General features: G+C 41.1%; 1 long non-coding RNA gene across 1 annotated transcript in view; it reads left to right on the forward strand.

Moving 5' to 3' along the window:
• The window catches only part of LOC148139896 (uncharacterized), a 130646-nt gene that overhangs the window by 91337 nt on the left and 18292 nt on the right, over positions 1-21017 (forward strand). Inside the window, exon 3 of the long non-coding RNA XR_015753226.1 lies at positions 14400-14466. This is a non-coding gene — a long non-coding RNA (uncharacterized LOC148139896). The remainder of the gene's footprint in view (positions 1-14399; positions 14467-21017) is intronic.

Here is a 21017-nt window from a genome sequence, read left to right on the forward strand (position 1 = left end):
CACCTGACCCTGCACATCTTTGGATGGTGGGAGGAAACCGGAGCACCCGGAGGAAACCCACACAGACACGGGGAGAACGTTCAAACTCCACACAGTCAGTCGCCTGAGGCAGGAATTGAACCCGGGTCTCTGGCGCTATGAGGCAGCAGTGCTAACCACTGTGCCACCGTGCCGCCCACCTGGAAAGCAGTTAAGAATCAATGATATTGTGGGTCTGGACTAACATGTAGGTTACATCAGAAAGAATGGCTCATTTCCTTCTTTAAAAAGGTATTAGTGAATCAGATAGAGTTTTAGAACAATTGACAATGTTTACAAGATTATTATTTAGCAAACTTTCTAATCCCAGATTTTTTTGTTGAATTTAAATGTTACCATCTGCTAAATTGGAATTTAAACCCATATCCCCAGAGCATTAACTGGATTACTAGTCCAGCGACATTACTATTACACCACCGTCCAACCCCTCTCCCATTCTGACCTGTCTATATTTGGCCTCCTACACTATTCCAGCAGAGCTCAATGAAATCTACAAAATTATACTTTTAGTGAGTTCAGTCTTCCAGACTCAACAGGGAGATAATCAATTCCAGATCATTACTTCAACCCCCATGGACAGCAGCTTCCAGTGATGATTCTCTTATTTCATTTAATCTCCTCGAGACTGTTTTTTGGTGTTTTTTTACTTATTCTGTTACCATCCCATTTTGCCTGGTGCCATCATTCCAATTTTGCTATGTCCTGCCATACACCCAATCTTAGACCTCTCTTTTCATTCTGTTATCGTATATTTTTGTGTCCTACTTTTATAAACCATCACAATACGTGTATCATTCAACCCACTGTTATTAGATCACCTCTTATCATCCCGTTTCTAGAGGAGCTCCTTTTTTGTCTTTAATGAGAAAAACAACCTCTCAATTCTGGTATCACATGTTTCTGATTAAAAATGAATAAATGGCGCAGCAAAATAAAAAAAACACAGTAGTGTAATATTCACCTCAACACCAGCATGACCAACAGGGTCATGAACAGGCCTCATGAATACCCAAGATATGTTCAATTCATGTCTATTTCATTCCCAATTAAATTCAAAGCATACTCAATGCATGCTCAATTTCAATCCACTGCTTAATTCATCCTCAATGTATGTTCATTTCATGCCCAAAGAGTTCATTCTTGTCCTGATGTATACCAGTTCATGAAATTACATTTCCATTTCATGCCAAATTCACGTCCACTCTTTTCAAATAAAGCCGTCTTGGAATGTTGATATATTATTGATCCATCTGGTGGAGCGTCACTCCAGCTATACCTGCTTTGCATACAGCCCACAGGAGAAGATTGATCTCTCACTTTTAGTTCCTCAATGATATTGGGAACAATACTGAATGTGAACATTTTTATTCTTGATCCGTAAGGAGTGCAAAAATGCAAAGTTTAAAATTTATAATGAACCCTGTAAATTAGATGAAATGCCTGTGTCCTTTCAGGGGTTGCTTTCAACAAGAGGTTTGGCATTAATGCTCAGTGTAAGTGAAGTATATTGTCATAGAGTCACTTCGGTCCAACCAGTCCATGCAGAACATAATCTCAAACTAAACTCATTTCACCTGCATCCGCTTGGCATATACCCCTCCAAACCCTTCCTGTCCAAATGTCTTTTAAACATTGTAATTGTATCCACATCCATCACTTCCACATGTTCACTTCACATGTGAATCAACTTCTGTGTAAAAACTCTTCCTCTCATGTCTTTTTTTAAATATCTCTCCTCTCACCTTAAAAATGTGCTCCCTGATCTTGAAATCCTTCACCTGAGGGAAAAGACAATTACCATTAACCCTATGTATGCCTCATTATTTTATAAACTTCTATTATGTCATCTCTCAACCTCCTACACTGCAGTAAAAAAGGAGTGCCAGCCAATCTAACCTTTCCTAATAACTCAAACCTTCCAAACCTGGCAATATCCTGGTAAATCTCTTCGGAACCCTCTCGAACTTAGTAGTAAAAGTATACCAAACTTTGGATTTATCTCTCTTAGCACATTGTAAACAGTTGTGGTCTCCATCCTATTAAAGGATTCTGAGACATTGGAGAAGAATGCTTTTTTATATAAAGAGTGGCAAAAACGTGGAAGATTCAGAAGTGTGATAATAGAACTGATTAGGAAAAAGATTCTCTATAACAGAGACGATTAAGGGGTCCCACTTAAAATCTGTAAAATGAAGGAGTTTGAAAAGGTAGAGTACCTTGAAAAGGTAAAGGATTAAGCTTTACTGTGCCTGTGTGATTTCCATTAAAAACAGAAGAGTGTTCTTCCACCTGCACTCTTGAATCTTGCAGCACTTCAGATTCTGGATCTCATTCTACTGATACAAAGACTTATGATATGCAGAATTCTGGCCATGATCACCATCCTCTCCAAGCATACCAATATTGTACCAACCACATGATATGTTTGACCCACTTGCCATTTTCCATTTCATTAGGGAAAAAAAAGTTCTGAATGCAGATGAAAAAGATACTGGATTTCAAAAGCTGGTGACTGCTGGTGAAGTGTGTTTCTAGATTCTTTCTCCTATTGAAACAAATGTGTCAGTTGTACTTAGTTACCGTCACAAGGGATCTGGTTTGTTCTCCATGTCCAGCTCAAAAATCAATCTCAACTTGTCTGTTTCTAACAGCATGCTCGTTTGAAAACATGAAGAGAATTTTCAAGGCTGAGAATCACAGGAAACGCCCCTAACACACTTCAGAGCTATTATCTTAATGAAAGTCTTTAATAATTAAAGATTTTTTTTAATTTATAAAGCTTCTGTTGCTTATGAATTACTGCCATTTTTCTTATTTTCTATGTCCTCATTGTTATATAACTTACTCCTCTCATAAAGTGGACAAGATGCCTTTTACAACTCCCCATTGTATTCTGTATAAATAATTGATAGCGGATAACTTTCATTTGTAGTTGTCTCCCTTCCATGTTTTATTGCTTGGTCTCACTGGAATTTTCTTCCTGCTTTGCATCTTTGTTTATGGCCAAGATATCATTTACTTGTTCACTTTCACAAATCTATGAAATGAAATTTATAATAAAGATGAAACGGGAATGTAAGTTAAAGTTCATGATATTTTTCTGACCAAGACCTCCAATAAAACCACTTTTATGCACTAGTGGTTGAACCTGTGATTTGGAAATGTGTTGACCAATTTTCTGGGAAGCATTTCATTGTTTTTAATCAATCTGTTTTGGCACACACCTCCAGGACAAGTGGGATTAGAACCTAGACTGTCAGTGGTGGCACTACCATCACATCATTAGGGACCCTATCACTCATTTACATTTGCACCAATTTAACCCTAATTATAATAAACAACACTCAATTGTTAATCTCGTGTTTTCTGAAAGAGCTTTCTACAAGTACCAACTGAGTCAATTTTAACAGGATGAATCCAATTGACTTGCATTGAAAATGACTTGCATTGAAAATTGCATGCATTGAAAATTGCGAAGACTTTCCGTCAGTTATTGCTGACATTTGCTATAGGTTTTGATAGTGACAGCAGACTGGAGTCAAACCAAATCAATTTTTAGTACATTCAATAGGCTAACAAGTGCATAACTTGCACCGATGCATGCTCAAAAACCTCAAAAGGGATGAATATGTTTGAAGCAACAGTTAACATAAATATTTCAGGGATTATGTAGAGATAAAATCTGGTCAAAATGCAAATGTACTAAATCCTTCTGCAAGCTAAGTTTAACGGGACTAGTATCTGGTAAAGTTTATGGATCGAGAAAGAGACCTGGGAATCATTGATGCTTCTCAAGGAATATGAGATGCTTGAAATAAGAAAAAAAGGAAGAATTTGCCTAATTCATTAAGTAGTTATTGCAGTTAGCTGGATGGCTAGTTTGTGATGCAGAATAACACCGACAGCATGGATTCAATTTCCACTTCCACCTGAAGTCACCATGAAACTCATCCCCTTGCTTGAGGTACGTTAAACCTCAGGTTAAACTCACCATCAGTCATTGTGTTCTAATGAGAGGGATATAGTGACTTTACCTGTTACTACACTGTTCTTCCTTCCTACAGTGATGATTTGTTCCAGCATCTTATACAAATATTCTTAATGCATTCATACATTTACTTGCATATTGCTTCAGGATTACCTACTAGGAGAAAGTGAGGACTGCAGATGCTGGAGATCAGAGCTGAAAATGTGTTGCTGGAAAAGCGCAGCAGGTCAGGCAGCATCCAAGGAGCAGGAGAATCGACGTTTCGGGCATGAGCCCTTCTTCAGGAATGAGGAAAGTGTGCCCAGCAGGCCAACCCTCGAACTCAGCACCACTTTCCTAACCTGCAATCTTCTTCCTGACCTCTCCGCCCCCACCCCCACTCCGGCCTATTACCCTCACCTTAATCTCCTTCCACCTATCGCATTTCCAATGCCCCTCCCCCAAGTCCCTCCTCCCTACCTTTTATCTTAGTTTGCTGGGCACACTTTCCTCATTCCTGAAGAAGGGCTCATGCCCGAAACATCGATTCTCCTGCTCCTTGGATGCTGCCTGACCTGCTGCGCTTTTCCAGCAACACATTTTCAGCTCAGGGATACCTACTCGTGGTACCACCTGGTATGTCTCTCTGTTCCTTGTTCAGACTTGCCTTTTAACAGACTTCCAGTCTGCAATCAGTCCTTCTTTGAAATTCCGTTTCTTTCCACACCCATCTGGTTGGACAGTTCCTTGCGAGTCATGTTGTTCTGACTTTATTAGAGTACAGTCCATGTACACTGACCAATTTATTTCTGTCTTGAAAATGTCACATCTCCTTATTAAAGAGGAAATAGTATTCTCTGACATCTTCAATCTGTTGAATTCACTGCCCTCCTTTACTAAATACTGGAAGTATATCAAAAAAGCTTTGATCTTGAGCTTTATTGCAAGTTTTAAGTTTGTGAATTTTAAGTCTTTCTGTTACGTTCACCTATATTCTTTTAAAAGTCTTGTAATTATATCCTGCATTGCAAATCCTTGAGACATTCCAATGATGTTCTGCCTCTGCTGCAGCGTCAGCAGAAATGACAATAGATTTTGCCAAGTGGAGCAATGCTAACATAGGTCCATTAAAGATGCTGACTTGGAACCATTGGTGTTCCTGTTCATCTGCTACACCTATCCTTCTATGTAGTACAGGTAGCAGATTTTGTCAGATGCTACTAAAGAAATCTTTGTAAGTTGATGCAGTGCATCTTGTATGACACACAGCTCAGCCACAATAAGTCAATGGTGGAGGCAATGAATGTTTCAGGTAGTGGATGAAGGTAATGTCAATGCATTGGGTTGTTTTGTCCTGCATCATGTCAATCTTTTCCATTTTACAGCTATATCCACCCAAGCAAGTGAACTGTGTTTTATTACACATTATCTTCAGTGGATATGGGGAGTACAAATCTTATCATGTAAAGGATAATACTAGTTAGCATAGTAAAGTTCACATGGTATACTATAAACCCTCAACAGTGAAATTCCCATTTTAGCACTAATTTGTAACAAATCAGAGAAAACTTATGATGTGAGCTCATACTCTATAAAAGCTAGATTAAACCAACACAACCTTATTTCATGTAAAACTCTTACAATCTGCAGAAGAAAAGGAGACCTTTATCTCTTTATCCTGCGCTGAACTTGAACCTATTTCAGAGTTACAACAATATAGCAATAGGCAAAACTATTAATGTTCTTTAGTGAAGGAAGTCTGCCAATTTGCCTGACCTGGCCTACATGTGACTGCAGACCCACAGCAACGTGGTTTACTCTCAACTGCCCTCTGGGCAATTATGAGCAGTAAATCGTGACTTAGCCAGCAACTCCCTCAACCTGTGAATGACTAAAAAAAATCTTGATATCATACCAAATTCTAGTGTGCAATTTGGAATCACTTTGAGGATGTTACTTCACATGAGTTTCAGCTTAATTTCAGGTTTCTTCTCGCTGTCAAACAAACAATACTGATTCTCAAATAGTCTATTTTTTAATGTTTTACAATTACCAGAGACATCTCACCAATCAGTTTTATTTTTTGGCAGTAAAAATCTGGCTATCATTTGGACACTGGCAGACAGATCTCCACTCTGCCTGGCTGGTGAGTGATGTAGAGTTGGTTGTGCTGTGCAGCAGTTAATAGTGGCAAGCCTGCAGTATAACTGCACTGCCTGAACCCATGATAGTCAGGTATTATCAGTGCAGCCTTGGAAACACCTGTCTGTTTAAAGGACATGCAATAACTATTGTATCAAAACAAATAGAAGGCTCCAGTCCAGTGCCATTATAAATGTTCAGAAAAGTTTATTGTAGGGTGTGGAACTGAACTGAGGCCACAGACTGGTTAAGACTCATATGAGGTAAGTTTTAAGACTTTTTCAAATTCCATTGACTTTGATATTATAATTTTGCCTAACCAGCATTTGTTCAATTAGCTTTCATTCTCTTTTCATTGCTCACAGGAGTCGAACAAAATTGCCTCAGTGAAAGGCACACCTTTTTAAAAACAGTATTTAATTTATTTTCCGTCCGTATTCAGTTTCTTCTATTTGTGTCTGTGTCATTAAGTTCAGTCTAGTGTCATGTTGACAACAGAATGAAACACTGCTCGTTTGTTCCTCATTCTGGAACCCTTTCTAATGGTGATTTAGAACAATTGCAATATATAATTATGTGACACCCTGAAGTTGCCTCATGCATCGATATTATTGCGATGTCAAGTTCTGTTGTGAAGAATTTTCGTGTACTCTGATTGTTTGAAGAAACTGTAGAGGCTTGTAGAGAAGATTTGGTAGCCTCTGAAGACTTTGATTTATATACGAGCTGACAGCACTGAAAGCACTTTACAGCCAATGATGTGCTCGTAAAATGTGCAATATAAGAAGCTAGTAGCCAGTCTGCACACAGCAAACTCCCACAAAAAGTAACGTGACATTACAACTACCATATTCAAATGAGATTGGGTGAGGGGAAATTGGTTGTGACGTAGATTCATAAAGATGTACAGTACAGAAACAGATCCTTCAGTCCAACTTGTCCATGCTGACTAGATATCCTAACTTAATCTATTTAATCTATTCCCACTTGCCAGCACTTGGCCCAGATCCATTGAAACCCTTCCTATTCATATACCCATCCGGATGCCTTTTAAATGTTATAATTGTACCAGCCTCCGCACTTCCTCTGGCAGCTCATTCCATACACGCACCACCTTCTGCGTGAAAAAGTCGCCCTTTAGGTCCCTTTTAAATCTTTCCTCTCTCACCCTAAATCTATTCCCTCTAGGTCTGGACTTCCCCACCCCAGAGAAAAGATCTTGTCTACTTATCCTATCCATGCCCCTCATGATTTTATAAACCTCTATGACATCACCTCTGATGCTCAAGGAAAACAGCCCCAGCCTATTCAGCCTCTCCCTGTAGCTCAAATCCTCCAACCCTGGCAACATCCTTGTAAATCGTTTCTGAACCTTTTCAAGTTTCACAACATCCTTCCAATAGGATGGAGATTTTCCACGCAATATTCCACAAGTGGTCTAAACAACGCCCTGCACAACCGCAACAAGATCTCCCAACTCTTATACTCAATGCTCTGTCCAATAAAGGACATCAAGGAAAACTCTCCTACTCTTCTGAATGATTTCTGTGGGGAGTTTTAGGTCCATCTAAGAGGACAGATGGAGCCTTGATTTAACATTTCATTTAAAAGGTTTAAACCGTTTCTCTAAATGCCCACCTATTGATATTTACTGAGGAACTGCCAGTAAGGCTAGCACGCATTGTGGTACAGGATAAAATTTTCAATTGGGCTCCACCCTAACTAAATAATGGCATTGATCATTGTTTACCCACAAGCATTGGGTTATAATATTTAACTTAAAGGTATGTGTTACTTAAATATGGAGCAATCCAGTGATTCATATCGAAAACTACAAGCCTGGATTTATCACTCTGGTGCAAAGCCAGTTTGATGGGCTTTGCGCCCAATTCATCCTGCAAGTTCTGAGGAAGTGTCACTGGGCCTGAAACATCAACTCTGATTTCTCTTCACAGACGCTGCCAAACCTGCTGAGCTTTCCCAGCAACTTCTGTTTTCATCCAGCAAGATACCTGGCATCCTTCTTGTATGCAGATGTTTGTCAGTCCTCAGTAAGTCTCCACTCCCACACTGAGGAACTGCCTTGAACTATCTGCAATCAATGGAATATCTGTTCCCTGAAGGAACTAATTTTTAATTAATTTAATTTTAGAACTTCCTAGTCAGAGAAAATCTGTATTCAAAGACTTAATTGGGAGCCCTGTAAAAAAAAATGCATTCACAGGCAAGGCACTGGAGGGAGCAAATTAAATGTTCCTTCTCCTCATTATAGTATGAGTACATAATTCTGATTGAACAGCACTGTAACATAGAGTCATAGAGATGTACAGCATGCAAACAGACCCTTCGGTCCAACTCGTCCATGCCGACCAGATATCCTAATTCAATCTAGTCCCACCTGCCAGCATCTGGCCCATATCTCTCCAAACCCTTCCTATTCATATGCCCATCCAGATGCCTTTTAAATGTTGCAATCATACTAGCCTCCACCACTTCCTCTGGCAGCTCATTCCATACATGTACCACCCTCGGCGTTAAAAAGTTGCCCCTTAGGTCTCTTTTATATCCTTCCCCTCTCACCCTAAACCTGTGCCCTCCATATCTGGACTCCCCCACCCCAGGGAAAAGACTTCTCCTATTTATCGCATCCATGCTCCTCATGATTTTATAAACCTTTATAAGGTCACACTTCAGTCTCTGACGCTCCAAGGAAAACAGCCCCACCTATTCAACCTCTCCCTATAGCCCAAATCCTCCAATCCTACTACATTCTTGTAAATCTTTTCTGAACCGTTTCAATTTCACAACATCTTTCCAATAGGAAGGAGACCAGAATTGTATGTAATATTCCAACAGTGGCTTAACCAATGTCCTGAACAGCCACAACATGACCTCTCAACTCCTGTACTCAATAGTCCTGAATTCCTGATGAAGGGCTTTTGCCCGAAACGTCGATTTTACTGCTCAGATGCTGCCTGAACTGCTGTGCTTTTCCAGCACCACTCTAATCTAGACTCTGGTTTCCAGTATCTGCAGTCATTGCTTTTACCATCCTGTACTCAATTCTCTGACCAATGAAAGAAAGCATACCAAATGCCTTCTTCACTATCCTACCTACTTGCGACTCCACTTTCAAGGAACTATGAACCTTCACTCCAAGGTCTCTTTGTTCAGCAACACTCCCCAGGACCTTACCATTAAGTGTATAAATCCTGCTAAGATTTTCTTTCCCAAAATGCAACACCTCACATTTATCTAAATTAAACTCCATTTGCCACTTCTCAGCCCATTAGCCCATCTGATCAAGGTCCTGTTGTAATCTGAGGTAACCTTCTTCGCTGTCAACTGCACCTCCAATTTTGGCATCATCTGCAAACTTAGCAAATATACCTCTTCTGCTCACATCCAAATCATTTCTATAAATGATGAAAAATAGTGGACCCAGCACCGATCCTTATGGCACTCCACTGGTCACAGGCTTCCAGTCTGAAAAACAACCTTCCCCCACCATCCTCTGTCTTCTACCTTTGAGCCAGTTCTGTATCAAAATGGCTAGTTCTCCCTGTATTCCGAGAGATCTAACCTTATTAATCAGTCTCCCATGGGCAACCTTGTCGAATGCCTTACTGAAGTCCGTATAGATCACGTCTACCCCTCTGCCCTCATCAATCCTCTTTGTTACTTCTTCAAAAAGCTCCATCAAGTTTGTGAGACATGATTTCCAACACACAAAACTATGTTGACTATCCCGAATCAGTCCTTGCCTTTCCAAATACATGTATATCCTGTCCCTCAGGATTCCCTCCAACAACTTGCCCACCACCGACATCAGGCTCACTGGTCTATAGTTCCCTGGCTTGTCCTTACCACCCTTCGTAAACAGTGGCACCACGTTAGCCAATCTCCAGTCTTCTGTCACCTCACTTGTGACTGTCGATGATACAAATATCTCAGAGGCCCAGTAATCACTTCTCTAGCTTCCCACAGAGTTCTCGGATACACCTGATCAGGTCCTGGGGATTTATCTACTTTTATGCATTTCAAGACATCCAGCACTTCCTCCTCTGTAATATGGACATTTTTCAAGATGTCAGCATCTATTTCCTTACATTCTATATCTTCCATGTCCTTTTCCACAGTAAATACTGATGCAAAATACTTGTTTAGTATCTCCCCCATATCCTGCAGCTGCACGCAAAGGCCACCTTGCTGATCTTTGAGGGGTCTATTCTCTCCCTAGTTACCCTTTTGTCCTTAATGTCTTTGTAAAAACCCTTTAGATTCTCCTTAACTCTATTTGCCAAAGCTATCTCATCATAGAGTCATAGAGCACGGAAACAGACTCTTCAGTCCAGCCAGTACATGCCAAACATAATTCAAACTGAACTAGTCCTACCTGCCTGTTCCTGGCCAATATCACTCCAAACCGTTCCTATTCATGTAATTACCCAAATGTCTTTTAAATGTAGTAATTGTACCCACAACCACCACTTCTTCATTCCACACCCTCTGTGTAAAAAAAATTGCCCCTCATGTCTTTTTTAATCTCTTTCCTCTCACCTTAAAAACCTGCCCCCAATCTTGAAATCCCCCATCCTAGGGAAAAACAACTACCATTATCTATTAACATTTAAAATGGTTGTGGTGCTGAGGACAGGGAACTTATTCTGTTCAATTTTCCAGTTGTTAATATGTAATTTGAAAGCACTGAGTCATATTCAAAGGAGTGAAAATGAAGATAAGTACAAGCAATGGGATAAAGACTATGGAAAGGCTCAGGAATATAACTTTAGGCACAACAGATAAGGGGACAACTATGACAAGGTAGGCAGTCAACACAGGACTGAGGGTGTTCTACTAAATGCACGCAGTACATGTTGTGGGTATCACAGAGATGTGGCTGTAAGGGGATCGTGACTGGGAACTAAGTATCCAAGGATATGCCTCCTATTGAAAGGACAGTTAGTTGGGCAGAGGGGGTGGTGTTGCCTTGTTAGTAAATTGATAGGAAGAACTGATATAGAGTCAAAAACATAGAATCTGTGTGAATACAGTTGAGAAACCATAAAAGAAAACAATTCAGATGTATGTATAGGCTTCGAGCAGCAATTGGATATGGGGCAGAAAATAAATTAGGAGATAGAAAAGGGATGTAAGAAAAGTATGATTTCAATAATCACAGGGGACTTAAATATGTCGATAGACTGGGAAAATTCGATTGGTAGTGTATCCCAAAGATGGAATTTGTGGAATGTCTATAAGATGGATTTTTTTTTGGAGCAGCTTATGATATAGCCCAGTAGGGAATAGGCAATTCTGGATTTGGTGATGTGTAGTGAGGCAGACTTAATTAGGGAGTTTAATGTGAAGGAACCCCTAGGGAGCAGTGACCATTATAGATATAATGTCTCATTCTGTAGATTCAAAGGGCGATGCTTGAATCCGATGTAATGGTATTACAATAAAAAATAATACTTACCCATTTGAGCATTTGTACTTTTAGATGCTTCAATCTAATTGCGAAGGGTGGTAAGGACAAGCCAGGGAACTATAGACCAGTGAGCCTGATGTCGGTGGTGGGCAAGTTGTTGGAGGGAATCCTGAGGGACAGGATATACATGTATTTGGAAAGGCAAGGACTGATTCGGGATAGTCAACATAGTTTTGTGTGTTGGAAATCATGTCTCACAAACTTGATGGAGCTTTTTGAAGAAGTAACAAAGAGGATTGATGAGGGCAGAGGGGTAGACGTGATCTATATGGACTTCAGTAAGGCATTCGACAAGGTTGCCCATGGGAGACTGATTAATAAGGTTAGATCTCTCGGAATACAGGGAGAACTAGCCATTTTGATACAGAACTGGCTCAAAGGTAGAAGACAGAGGATGGTGGGGGAAGGTTGTTTTTCAGACTGGAAGCCTGTGACCAGTGGAGTGCCATAAGGATCGGTGCTGGGTCCACTATTTTTCATCATTTATAGAAATGATTTGGATGTGAGCAGAAGAGGTATATTTGCTAATTTGCTAGTTTTAAAAAAAATTATTCCAACATAAGGTTTAGGGTGAGAGGGGAAAAGTTTAAAAGGGACCTAAGGGGCAATTTTTTCACACAGCAGGTGGTGTGTGTATGGAATGAGCTGCCCGAGGAAGTAGTGGAGGCTGTTACAATTGTAGCATTTAAATGAATAGGAAGGGTTTGGAGGGATATGGGTCAAGTGCTGGAAAATGGGATGAGATGAAGTAAGGATATCTGGTCAGCATGAATGAGTTTGACCAAAGGGCCTGTTTCTGTGCTGTATCTCATTGACTCTATGACTCTATAAGCTACAAGGGGTTCTATAAGTTAACAGATCCTTGGTACATCATAGCAGAAAAGCCTTAGATGGTGACCTTTTCCGAATGCACCTTGGTGGCACCAAGCTCTAGTGCATCCATCAGCACGTAGTCCTGAACCTTGGAATGCCCAATCTGCAACACTCAGTGAAGGACAATTCTTAGCACTGGAAAACCAAGATATTCAATGGAATTCTGCATCATAACATCTCTAGTAGGTTAATTTGAAAAAAATCCTTAGGATTAGCAGTAACATTCCCATCTCTAAATTAGGTTAACAAAAGAAAGACTAACATTTGTGAAGAACTCATAACTAATGATGTTCTTTTAAAGTGTGGTCACTGCTATAATGTAGGAAATATAACAGCCAATTTGTATTCAGAAAACTTCCACAGCAGTGATGTGATTATGACCAAATAATCTGTTCTTTTAAAGTTGTTTGAACGGTAAATATTGGACAAGGCACCATGGACAACTCAATTCCTGTTCTTCAGGAATAGTGACCTGGAATCTTTCACATTCACTCACTTTATGGTTCTCACCTTTCTTCTACTCATATCTCCCCTCTGTACTCATACAGCATCCCTAAATGCATTTATGCTGTTTGCTTCAACTATACCAATTTTCACTCTGTGAGAGCTTCCTCACAACTTCCTTAATAGAGATATCACTGACTAACTTATATTTATTCAGCTTGGTTAAAACCAAAATCATTCATGATACAGCTTAGCAAAATTCATGTATAATGCTGACAGGTTGATATGATCTGTGCCACTTAAAAATGTTATTTTATATAGTCATTCTTGCCTAGATTGCAAAGGGCACATGATTACTTATATGATCTCCAAGTACCAATAATTGGCTGTTTTCAATAGGATGGTGAAAGTGGAACTACCTTGGTAGATCTCATCTACCCCACAGTTACAAAGGAATTCAATGGGATTTGTTGAACGCAGACAATGATAGGTGGCGATCTTTTTCAGTTTCCGTTATAGGTGGAGTAGAATGAAGTAACTTCTGCTCCTGGTGTGTCATTACTCATTGATAGAATATCCCTGCAGGCACCTGAGACAACAGATGCCAGGCTGAAACACTCCTCCCCCCACCAAAATCTTCAAATCCCCATCCCCCACACACCTCCCCAATTTACAGCCAGCCAATTTTCATTTGTAGAGTACATAAATTAATCTGGTGGCCTTATCAAGCAACTCCTCCCGACTAGGATTCTGAGCAGGATTCGGGCTTGTCTCTCATAAAACATTGACTAGTTTTCAAGATAACACTTTACAAGATCCAGGAGGTGATGAATAGTATAAGGGCTGATGTACTGCCAGATATTCCAAGCGTTACAAACTGTGTAGAAATACTTAGTTAGAGAGTCGTTGCTGCTTTATAAATAGGTATTGACACTTGCTCGGATAAATGGTGCTTCATTGCTATTTGGTTTGAATAGACTTTTATATTGTTTCAAATTTGTTTAGAATGTTCATGCCTAAATATGTGCTAATTAGTGGTAAATATCACTTCACCTTTGACCTCCATTCTATTTCACTTTTGTTTAACTAGGCTGAAAGCAGCTGAAAAATGTAAACATGGTTTCATCTCTAATTGAGCCCAAAAGCAATTTGAGAAACATTTCTAATTGGTGCATTCAGTTTCATTAAATTCAAGCCATAAATCCACAATGATTGAATGATTGGTGTCCAATTTTGATTGATGTTGTAACTACACTGTATATACTATTGCTCTGGAATGGAATGAATGCGAGATGAGTATATTTTTACCAAAGAAAGTGGGGGTCATCTGGAGGGAGAGTAAATAGAATGTAACGCACACAGATTTTCTTTGTGGACAGGATAACAATAAATTAAATCTTTTATCTTGAGCATTGACTTAACCTTTTATTTTATTCATTCCAGGATGAAGACCTTGCAGGCTGGGCCTCCAGTTAGTATCCATCATTAAGTGCCTGGAGAATGCCTGATGGTGAGCTGCCACCTTGAACCACAGCAGTCCATTTGGTGTGGGTACACCCGTAGAGCTATTGATGACAGAGTTCCAGGACTTGGACATAGTAACAGTGAAGGAATAGTGATATAGTTCCAAGTCAGGATGGTGTATAATTCTTGGGAGGGGAACTTATAGATAGTAGTTTTTCAAGTATTTGCTGCTCTTGTCCTTAAAGGCGGTAGAGATCACCAATTGAAAGGTACTGACAGTCTCAGAGTTACGGCAATGCATCTTGTAGATGCTACACACTGCTGTAATGTGCATTGGTGATGGACAGAGTGAATGCTGAAGGTTTTAAATATGGTGCCAATCAAGTTGATTCCCTGTGCATCTTGAGTTTGTTGGAGCTGCACTCATCCAGCAGAATATCCTATCACACTCCTAACTTGTGCCTCATAAGAGTTGACAGATTTTGAGTAGTCAGGAGGTAAGTTACTCGCTGTATAGTTTGCAGCCTCATAATCGTTCTTTTAAACTCAGTATTTAAATGGCTGGTCAAGTTCAGTTTCTAGTCAATGGTAAGCCCCAGGATGTTGAAAGTGGGGGATTCACCCGTAGTAATGTAACTGAATTTCAAGGGATGAATGGTTGGATTATCTCTTGTTGAAAATAGTCTTTACCTAGCACTTGTGGAGCATGAATGCTACTTGCCATTTGTCAGGCCAAGCCTAACCTGTCTACGTTTTGCTGCATATGGACATGAACTACAATTTCATGATCGGCATTACTGATGGTTAGCTTTCAATTCCATATTAATAACTGAATTTAATTCCATTATTTGGCCAATTATTATTTGGACCCATATTGGAACATTAACTTGGACCTTCAGATTTGTACTCCAATGAAATTACCACTAAAGCATCATCTCCACCCATAGTTGTGGTTATAGTAATGCCTACAGAAACACTAAAGCTAAGACCAGTAACTGTGAAGTGTTGAACAGTTCCAGATATGTGATTGGTAGTCAGTCACACTGAACACAGTTACAAGGCAGTTCTATACTATCATGCTTCAGGTGCTGGCTGAATGCAGGCAAACCAAAAATATACCAAACAAAGCTTGCAACCAGGATTTTATTGGAATGAGCCTGCTGAAGTCAGCAATAATAGTAACTGTTCGTACTTCATTATTGCTTACTTTAGTCAATAACAATTCATATTTTTCACACAATACGTGTTGTTCAAATACAAAGATGTGTTCATCGGGACATAAAGAGGAAGAGAGGGTTTACCAGACTAAAACCTGGAATGGGTGGGTTGCTTTATAATGCAAGTTGGATAGTTTTTCTCTTGTGGAAGAACTAGTGGTCATAGTTTAAAAATAAGAGGGCACCCATTTAAGACAGAAATAAGGAAACATGTTCTTCTTTCTGAGACTTGTGAGATTTTGGAATTCCTTTAAAAGACAGATGATGCAAAATCTTTATTTTTTTTAATGCAGAGGTAGATAGGTTCTCGATGATGAAGGGGGTGAAAGGTTACTGGGGGTTTGCAGGAATGTAAAGTTGAGGTTAAAATCACATCTGCCAAGATCTTATTGAATGGCAGAGCAGGCTTGAAGGGTCGAGTGGCCTACACTTGTTCCTTTCTTTGTTTGTGTGAAAGGTTGGACAGTCTAGGGCAGTCAAGAGCAGTCGAAGGCAGTCCAGAGCAGTCCAGAGCAGTCCAGAGCAATCCAGGGCAGTCTAGGGCAGTCTAAGGCAGTCTGAGCTTATATCCACTGGAGTTCAGAAGAGCAAGAAATGATTTGTTTGAAATATAAGGGGTCATGACAGGATGGAAAGGATGTATCCATTTACGGGAGAGCCTGGAGCTGAGGGGGCTCATCACTTAAACATAATTAGTTGCCCATTTGTACCAGAGGTGAGGCAATTTTTCTTCTCCGAGAGGGTACTAAGTCTTTCAAACTCTTTTAGAAAAGGCAGTGAAAGCAGAGTCTTTCAGTATTTTTCAGCTGAGATAGACTATTGATAAGAAGGTGGGTGAAACATTATCAGGGATAGGCAGGATTATGAATTTGAGGATGCACCCAGATCAGAGGAGCAGCAGGGGTTATGTTTCTATGGATGCTCTTAAATTACTTCCGCTGGAGTCAAGAGCAGAGATGAGCCAATTTTAAACAAGAGATCAAGAAGTGATGCTTCACACAAAAAAGTACGAGAAAATTGTGGAACTCTTCCCCCACCTGGACCCAGAGTGTTGTAGATGTTGGGAACACAAAACCAATGTTTTCCTACCCACCATCAGTCTGAGGAAGGGTCACTGGTCCCAAAATGTTAACGCTGTTTTCTCTCCACAGATGCTGTACTTTCTGCTGAGCCTTTCCAGCACCTCTGCTTTTGTTTCTGATTTTAGGCAAACAGCAGATCTTACGAAACTGGGACAGTTTATTTTCACTCGGTCAGGCTCTCAGGAATATAAAACAAAGATTCCAGCTGATGCTGGAACTCTGAAACAAAAGTACAGTAACTCAACAGATGTAGCAGCATCTGTGAAGAGAAAACAGTTAACATTTGGAAGTCGGGTGACACTTTCAATCTGGGTTCAGTTCCGCCTGACAATAAAGGCTAGTCTATAAAGGCTATTCTATGACAAGGGATCACTGGACTTGAAAGGGTTAACTCTGCTTCTCTCTCTGCAGACCTGCTGAGTTTCTCCAGCACCGTTTTGCTCTCAAAGATATACCGCGTCTCCAAAAACAAAGCAGAATTTACTCAACACTGCATCAGAGTATCAGGCCAGGGTTTCAGTGACCCTAACTGTGAGAGAGTCTTCATCAGTATCCACAACACCTGCACCTTGTAATCACTCCCAAAACAAAATCTGCTGTCAATGATATTTTATAAATTCCTACTTTGGAAATTGAACCAGTCTGACTCAAGACTGGAATACATACTGAATGTAACCTCACATCTTTAATGCATTGTCCAAGCTGAGATATCACTTTTTAAAATAAAACTTTTAAGTTTTCTGGGGATGTGTCTTGAAAGAAGTTCTGGGATTTACAAATTAATGAATGCACCCCATTCTAAAAGATTGAGTTAAAAATCACATAGCACCAGGTTATAATCTAACAGGTTTATTTGGAAGCACTAGCTTTCTGAGCACTGCTCCTTCATCAGGTAGCTGTGGAGCAACTGTGGAGTAGTGGTGTTGTGTGATTTTTAACTTTGTCACCTCAGTCCAACACCTCCATCTCCACATCAATTCTAAAAGGTGAAAGACTTAACAGCAATCTAGCTTTGCTCAATTCATGGCATCAGTTGTATGACACTATGATCTTTTTCTATAAATTCTGTGTCCTATGTATCCTGCCCCATTAACTACCTGACGAAGGAGCTGTGCTCTGAAAGCTTGTACTTCCAAATAAACCCGATGTTGTGTGATGTTTAACTGCTGTGAATGGGAATGGGACCCCAGAGTAAGCGGCTCTGGTCTTTGCTGGGCTCTCCCCTGATCAGAGTTTACTCTGCGGATTTCCCATGTCTCTGTCCCATCAGCGGAGCACCCTGAGATACTCCATCCACTCCATCCAACTCTGCAACCTGGCCGCGTTCGCCGACCGACATTACTGAGTAAGCTGGGCTGCTGTGGAGGCAGAAGACAGAGTTCACATTTCCAGTCCGCGACTCTTCATCAACGCCATCCAACTGGAACCCGAATGTTAACTCTGCTCTCTCTCCACAGATACTGCCCAGACCTGCTGAGTTTCTCCAGCAGGTCTCTTGTGGTTTTGTTTCAGATTTCCAGCATCCGCAGTTTTGTTCACTGCAGAACAGAGACCTGTTACGAGTTCTGAAGAAGGGTCAATCGACCCGAAACGTTCACTCTTGATCTCTCTCCATGGAGGCTGCCAAACCTACTGAGCTTTTCCAGCAATTTTTGTTTTTGTGTCTATTACTGGGGCTACGGTTTGTTGCAAAACTCTGCTGTGGTGGGGCTGGGGAGAGGGGTTAAGCGTTAGGGTGCAAACCAAAAAATGCAACCTCAAAACTGCTTCTCTTGTTATTTCATGCACCTACAGAGGAACTGATAAGTATCGCCCTGCCCGCTTGGTAACAGCGCAGTCGGTGGGGAGTTTGCGGATTTCTGTTTTGTGCGTTGGTTCCAGCGGGACTTCCCGTCCCGTTTGGAACGAACGGGGTCATTTGTTTTAAGCGGGGAAAGGGACGGCGGTGGTTCCGATGTGAGTCGGGTTTTGTTTTCCGGACTGGGTAAGTAAGTTTTGGCGAGCCGCTGTCTGAAAATTCGGTAATTTCAAATAAACTGGGCAAGGTCAGATATCTGCTCCTGGGGAAGTGACCCAGCCGAATCCACGTGTGAAAGGCACCTGGGCTAAGCACAACCCTGCGGGGGGAGGGGGGTCAGATATTATTCATTCAAACTGTGCACAAACACAACTTTCACCCTAAAGCTTAACCTGGAGGAGCCCTTAAACGTTAAGATTAAAATAGACTTTAAATATGAACAGAGTCGAGAGGGTGGTGCTGGAAAAGCACAGCAGGTCAGGCAGCATCCGAAGAGCAGGAGAGTCAGCGTTCCGGGCATAAGCCCTTCATCAGGAATGAATTTTACACGGAACACAAGATTCCTGACGAAGGGCCTGTGCCCGAAACAATGATTCTCCCAAAGGAGAAATCAGTTTGAAACCTCCTTAAAACGTCATTAACAGAGAATTCTGTGGCAACACCAGAAATTACTGGAAAAGCTGAGCAGGTCTGGCAGCGTCTTTGCAGAGAAGTCAGAGCTAACATTTCAGATCGACTTACCCTTCCTCAGAATTCTCCACAGATGCTGTCTAATCAGAAACAAAAACAGAAATTGCTGGGAAAAGCTCAGCAGGTCCGACAGCATCTGTGGAGAATTCTGAGGAAGGGTAAGTCGATCTGAAATGTTAGCTCTGACTTCTCTGCAAACACGCTGCCAGACCTGCTGAGCTTTTCCCAGCAATTTCTGTTTTTGTTTCTGATTTCCAGCATTCGCAGTTCGTTCGGTTTTTACACGGAATTCAGTGGCATTGCGATCATCCTCCGCTTTTGAAGTCTTCCCTTCCTCAATTTGTTTTAAAATATTTTTTATTTAAGGGGATAATTTGTTATCCAGAAAATGCACTAGTCAGCTTCCATATAGTGGTATCATTTGCACCAACTCAGATTCAATCCATTGTCAAGCAGTCACCACATGCAGTGTTAAGCGCCATCCCCCACCACCTCTACCCCCCCCCCCCCACACACAGACATTCAAACGCGCACAAAGACATACAGACTATAGTGTTTACAAACACATACTACAGACACACAGATACAGACACGCATTACACACAGACACAAGCACACAGATATACGCACTCACAGACACACACACAGATATACGCACACACAAAGACACACACAGATATACGCACACACATAGATATACACACACACACATATACGCACGCACACAGATATACGCACCCACACAGTCACACACACAGATATACGCGCACGCACACACATACATATTACGCGCACACACAGATATACACACACAGATACACGCACCCACACAGACACACACACAGATATACGCGCACACTCACACAAGGGAAACTGAGGACTGCAGATGCTGGAGTCGCTGTGTGTCCGGAGTGTGGTGCTGGAAAAGCACAGCAGGTCAGGCAGCACCCGAGGAGCAGGAGAATCGACATTTCGGGCATAAGCTCTTCATCGGCAATGAATTTCACACGGAACTCAGAATCCTGATGTCGATTCTCCTGCTCCTCGGATGCTGCCTGACCGGCTGTGCTTTTCCAGCTACACACTCCGGACACACAGAGACACACACAATGTAGCTCCGTTGTACACTCAAACGTGGCCAGAGTTGGTCAAAAATTGAGATGGCGGAGGGGAACAAATGTTGAGATAGACCCCGGCCTGCAATTCTCTAAATCAGTGATTCCAGCCGTTCCCCTGCGTTAAACAAAAAGGTCACTAAAACCTAGCGAACACACTCAGACCAAACCCTGAGAGCGGGACTAAATCCAAAGGATGCTGGAGGAACTCAGCAGGCCTGGGGAGACAGAAACAGTCCTAATATTTTCATCACTTTAAGACTCTGCTTCAGGACTGACAGCAATAATCAGGAAGGCTAATGGAATGTTGGCCCTTATTTCAACAGGGTTAGCTTATAATGATGGAAAAATGGTACCGCAACTGTACAAGGTGCTGGTGAGACCACATCTGGAGTACTGTGAGCAGTTTTGAGTCCCTCATTTAACAGAAGAGATCATTTCATTGGAGGCAGTTCAGAGAAAATTGAGGAGGAGGATCCCCGGAATAGAGGGATTGTCTCGTGAGCAAAGATTAAACAGATTAGGACTGTCCTCACCGGAGTTTAGAAAAATGAGAGGTGATCGCCTTGAAACATATAGAATTCTTAAAATATTTGACAGGGTAAATGTTGAGGTAAGGTTTCCCATCATTGGAGAGTCTAGGTCCAGAGGGCATAATCTCAGAATAAAGGGGCACCAATTTAAGACTGAGATAA

The sequence above is a fragment of the Chiloscyllium plagiosum genome, unplaced genomic scaffold (genome assembly GCF_037043375.1).
Source record: "Chiloscyllium plagiosum isolate Xiang-an unplaced genomic scaffold, Cpla_swu_hap1 HiC_scaffold_36, whole genome shotgun sequence".
NCBI lineage: Eukaryota > Metazoa > Chordata > Chondrichthyes > Orectolobiformes > Hemiscylliidae > Chiloscyllium > Chiloscyllium plagiosum.